Below are 6,230 nucleotides of genomic sequence, written 5' to 3'. Positions count from 1 at the left end.
AGATGCGCAGGAATATATGTCCAACCACAGACAGAGAGAGGAGGAAAAGGGAACCTTTGGTTTACAAATCAGTCGGCAATGCTGAGTTAATGTGTTGCCTGGCTGAGGGCCAGTACATCAGCATTTGTAGTCTGTGCTCAGAGCGTGGTGCTTCCCTTGCATCCTAATGCCATCTTTACTGCAGCTATGCTGCTGACCCACAAGCACGCTTGCTCTGCTGCTGAGCCTAGCTTGCTGGACTTGATCCTGGTTTGGCAGCATCAGCTTCTTCACCTTCTGCCTTGCTTCTTTCACTGATTCTCGCTGTGGTGGTTGGGGGGGGGGATTGAGAGTCTCAGTAGCCACAGTGGAAGTGGGGAGAAGAAAAGGAGTGAAAAGATTTTTGGAAGAACTAAGAAGGAAAGGAAAGAGCAGGGAGGAGACGAGAGAGACCTTGTGGTGAACTAATGTGCCCATACAATCCTCTCTTTGTTGAAGAACTAACATGAGGTATTTTACCACTAGTCTTTGGTATAAGTGCTTGTTTGGAACATAATGGGAATGATTACCTTAATTGTCAGTTACATGTATGCTGGGCACACACACACACTTTGGGCCATGTTTGGAATCATGGAGGGGGGGATCAGTGTAAAGTAATAGATGGAGCAAGCAGCAATGTCCATTTTTTTTGGCTCTCTGAATTTTGCTCCATCCATAGGCTTTAAATGCTTCTTCCAAAAGCCCAAAGTCCATCCTTCTTCTACTTATGACTGCAAAATAGGAATTCACACACACAAGCTGGCTGCTTTTTCTTCTCCACATGATTCCTCCCAACCACCTTGCAAAAGGAGAATCAGCACAAACTAGGCTGTACATGGAGACAAGCAGCAAATGGCTGGTGGTCAGTTCCTTGGTTATGGCAACAGTTTTCTCAGTCACAACAATCATGGGAATTGCTGCTGGCCTCTGCTGGCTGAATCTGTGTACAGCCTAGTTCATATTTCTCCATGCAGTCCCATACCAAGAATAGCAGGGAGAGATAGTGGAAGAAATGACTGCAAAATCGGGATAGCTTGGATGTGTAAAACAGCTTTCACAAATCAAGCACAATTCTTTCATTTCATCTCACTTCAAAGCAACATGGCCACCCCAATTTGGGAGGGAAAATTCACAAGTAGAAGTAAACTTCTGCACACAGATCTCCTTGCTGGATTGAGATCAGTGCATGCCACAGGATGGTTTACACACAGTTCACCAGTCTGGATGCCAGGAGATTCTTTGTTGCTTTTGCTGTAGCTGACTACTGGAGCATGTTCACATGGTGAGGGCAAATGGGATGCAGATGTGCACCTATATCACTTTCACATTAACGGCATGCAATCCCTTTCAAGACTATGTTGTCTGGATGGGGATGTATCTATATGGCAGTGTGCAACTGAGGAGGGTTTCAGATGACCTTTTATTGAGCATCAGTCCTGATTAGGTAATGGTTATTTAATAAGCGTTCATTCTGATTTGTTCATGGGGAGGTTAGATGATGTTGCATCAAAGCAAGTGTTATCCCCCCCCCCCCACTTTCCTGTGCATTTCCAGTGCACTTTCCAGTGCATTTCCCTATCACTTTCCTTATCACAAAAGTCCAGTCTTCGGGGGAAGCAGGTTCATTGTGCAAGACTTCCAAATCAAGTAATTGTGAACCTGAATTTGCCAGGACGTATTTGAATCCCACATTAAAATAGCAACTGTCTGGAATCCCCCTAAGGCCATTGTCCTGGGTTACTTAGTACCTACACATTGCACATACATCTTCATTTTAATGGGGATCAATAGTTTTCATTGGAAGCAGTTCACACAATTGGCTGTGAGTAACTGAGGTATGTGTCATCTAATAATATACATGTATGGATTGGACCCAAGGTGAAATTTTGTTACAATATGTTGATAAAAGCTATTTTTTGGTTACATTTCTGAACATTCAATATATCTCAAAATACAGGAACAGTTTGTACTGGAGCATGTGCTTCCAGTCCCGTCCCCCCCGCTATTGCCCATCTCACACCATTCCCCGCACCCCTCAGCACATGATCCCAGGCAATCAGGGAGCATCAATAGCGTGTATATGCTTCCTGTTTCCTTGCATGTAGTAAACCCTATTGTTCAACTTCACTCTGAGCAGCCCAGGCTAAGGAGGCCCCTTACCTTCTCCTCACTGTTGCTTGCCAGAATTGCCTGGCTGCCTCTGCTCACTGGAGTTGTCTTCATTGCTTTTCCTGTTCCTGCCTTGCTGGAGGGATGTTGTATGAGGAAGTAGTGGGAAGATTTTTTAAAAAGAAAATATATGATGCTAATACCTTGACATATTTATTGCATAATTATTGATGCCATAAATGCATTGGGGAAATAAAGTGCACAGGTAATGCACAAGCAAAAATACAAAGACTAAAGTCAATGACTGGATCTGAAACAGTCTGCCATCGGTTTAGTTCCTGGAATGCACTAATCAACATTGCTACAATAAACTAATTAGTCTCTAAGGTGCCAAAGTACTTTTTGTCTTCTTGATGCTACAGGCTTAACACTAACTCTTTACAACAAATTTGTTGTTTTCCCTTGGCTTCACTCCCTCTTGCGCTGGCTTACTGAACTACAAGATTGGGGCAGCAGGTTCCCGGAGAAGTAATTGGAGTGTTGCATCCGTATTGATAGAATATGGAGTGCAAAGAAACTCTTCCCTATAGCTGCTGCCATTACCCACAGCTACATTCCGAGCACTGTCAGCATCAAGGTGCTGAGGACACTTTCTGAATAAGGAAAGCCAGGGCAGCCTTCTTCTAGAGTGGCAGACACCCAGTGAAGTGAGCTGCTGCCTTGCTTGTGCAAGCGCAGCCTGATACCAAAACCCAAGGTGGTCGGCTAAGGCCTTTGTGAGGGCAGCCATGAAAAAACATTACACGGAGATGAAAAAAGGGTGCAGAGAGATGATGGATGGGGAAACCCAACATGACTCCCTCCATCTCCAGTTTTAAAAATGAGTCTTGTTTACATTTAACCATAACTTAGCTACATGTATAGATACTGCCATATCTAGGGCGAGTAGACAACTGAGTAGACAGACAGTGGTACTTTCCCTTGCCAACTGCTCACTCACTTGGCGACTATGGGTAGGTAGGAAAGTAAGCAGCAGGGAGAAGAGGAGCAGCAGTGGGATACTCCTTGCCAAGCCATGGCCTGCAACAGTTGTCCAGCTATGCCAACTGTTCATACTGACCCTGAATGTTGGGTTTAGCCTGTGTGCCCTTCAGTACATTAAGAGTCCTTCCAGACGGGGGCTTCATATTCTAAGTGGGTCATTCAGATACTGCAAACTGGTCATTGGCAGTTAAAAAGAGAGAGACAGAAAGGGTAGATCTGGATTTAAAAAAGGAGGCAGTGGCATGGCATTTTGCTTTGCTTTGACTGATGGATGCCAGTGGCCAACAAAGGAGGTGGGCACGCATAAGGAGCACCCATCCCACAATAAACACCTGTGTGGAAGCACCCTAAGAAACACACTGTATTTGTATTGTGAACCATAATGCATGGACAACATCTGCAAAGGCCACCATATGCTTGGAAACTGATGTGTGTTCTTTTTTGCTCGTAGGCTCCACATGACTTGGAGTGACTTCATGGTCCATCAAATCCAACATGTCAGAAATTTACTAGGCCTATACTTGCCTTCTTTGATGGATATGCAGTTAGCACTGGCAATTCAGCCTTATTGTACCACTTGCACCATTCTCCCTCTTTGACCAGGTGCCATCTACACAGTCAGATGCCATGTCACACCCAGGTGGTTGCTTGTGTCCCTTTCACCCATGATGAGCTTGTAGGCTTCTTCTTTGTGAGGCCTTATAAGCCATCCTTTAATTAGCACAAAATCAGGATAAATTTTCTGCTTGTGCCCTTGAGTCAGGCAGCAAACCTAAGCCGACAAGTAGACAGTTTGGCTTCTTGCAGCTTAGTAGTATCTTTGGAGAGCTTCTGGGCTGCTAAAAGTCTACATTGCTGGAGGGAGACAGAAAGGAGTGTTGATCTACCCTTGCCCCGACCTTGCTCTGAAGCCGGGTGGGGGGCAGCAACAGATGCTGCTAAGTGTGAAGAAGTAAGAGATTCTTAACCTTGTCCTGATGGCTGTGAGCTGAACGAACCAGCTGGGCCAGGCTCTGTCCCAGCCTCCAGTGCTGTTTGCACCATCCCCTGCCCTCCAAATTACAAACACAACACGTTCCAGTAAAGCCCGCCAGAGCATTCCTGACGGAAGGGTATGCCCTTGCCAAGCTATTTAAAGGCATGCATGCTGCCCTTTATTCTTCCAACCGCCTGGACTGGAAAAGACCTGAGTCCTGTGACCAGCACAGAGAAGGCAGGAGGAGGTGGCCATGCAGAGAGGGACCTGAAAGGGCTCCCTTTCCATTCTCCTCCTGCTGCTTCCCCAGCATACTGTCCCTATTGAGGAAACTGCAAAAAATGTATGCCTTATGTGGTCATCATCTTCTTGACCAAGGGGATCTACAAGATTATCATCAGTGCAGCATGACGACACAGAAATGTTTGTACTGTACACCTAGTGGTGCCAGTATCCTAGGGAGCACTTTGCTAACAGTTTTCCAAATTATGGTCAATGTTGCTGAAAGCTCCACTCTCCCATGATGATTTTTAAGGGTTGTTGGCTTGCAACCTGGACACATTTGCTTTATTTCTTATGGTTTGCCCTTCACCAAATGGTCCCAGGATGGGTTACAAAAAAACAACAACCCACAATTAAGATAACTAAGATAAGGGCAAAATGTAAAAAGAGCAGCACAGAACAGCAATATATCAAGGTTGAAAAAAACCCTGCTTAACCAAAGGCCTGGGTAAAGAGGTGCATCTTGGCCAATTATCAGAAAGCATTCGGTGATGGCAGAAGATGCACCTCAAAAGGGAGGCCCTTCCACATTCCATAGGAAATGAACTCTCATGGCCACCTTCTCTCAAAGCACAGCAGGTGGTGACACTATGCACAGACCCTTCCCTGCTGACCTTAACTCAGGCAGGTCTGTGGGAGGAGGAGCTTTCAGACATTTGTGGCCGAGCCATTTTATATGGCTACTTACATAGTGCATTTGACATTCTTGGGCTGTAATCCTACTCCATTAAACACAAAAGGAACCTTTGCATTGCCTTCAATAGGAAGAGAATTGTAACTTGTATTTATTTTACATCTTCATAACATTCCTGTCAGGTAGGATTCATTTTTATAAATAACACCCTATACATTTTAATCATAAGGTACAGAATGAGCCAACTTCATTTGAAACCCTGTATGATACACACAAGTGGGTGACAGAGTGGAAGAGACAGCTGTTTGTTTGTGTGTGTGTGTGTGTATGGGACCCAATCACAGATTCCCCAAAATGACAAATGGGCACGATGACTTAAACCCTACACTTGTTATGCAGCCCCTGCCCTGAGACAAACATGAGATTTGAGTCTCACTTACATTTTGGCAGCCCTTGTCCTGTTTGTCAGAAGCCTGAAAGGTACACATACCTATGCAAGGGTCCAAGTATCTGCTTGACTTTGGGAGCTGTAGATTGATCCACAGAACTGGCCAATAATGCTAGATATATCTTGAGTGTCTGCTCACCCTAATGGTAAATGCGATGGCATTTTGCAAGAATAACTCAGCAGAGATGGCAAAATAGTCCTGAACTAAATCTTATTACAGTATAAAGCATCCTAGCCTGATATCATGCATCTGGGAAGGGAGTTATGACGTTACTTATGGCGGAGTGTTCTGAACAACAGATTTCCTCTCCTGTCTGTCCCTTCCTTCCTTCTTTCCTTGCATGGCCCAGGGTCACTCTACATATGACTTTGTACTGCACCCTGTTCTGCTGTAGTGATTCAGGGACAACTGAAGAGGCATGTACACTGCATGCTGATGTCACATCTATTATCAGAAACACCCACCTGTGGCTTTACAGATGCAGCATCCTCCCTCTCTGCTTCTTCCCCATCCTGCTCTCTCACACTGCTTATACTAGTAGTGGCTACTGGATTTCCCTCATAGCCCTCAGCTCTCCCTTTCAATGAATTTACATCAGCTTTGTTGCAAGAGGCATTGGTACTACCTAGGGCTTGCAGGTAGATGAAGCACAATATTCTGTTCCCATTTAGATACTGTACAGCTGAAAACCTGCCTTTAAGCTACGCTAAGAGGTGGT

The sequence above is a fragment of the Podarcis filfolensis genome (genome assembly GCF_964270895.1).
Source record: "Podarcis filfolensis genome assembly, chromosome: 2".
Lineage (NCBI taxonomy): Eukaryota > Metazoa > Chordata > Lepidosauria > Squamata > Lacertidae > Podarcis > Podarcis filfolensis.
The sequence above is the reverse complement of the archived record's forward strand: the minus strand, read 5'-3'. Positions refer to the sequence as shown.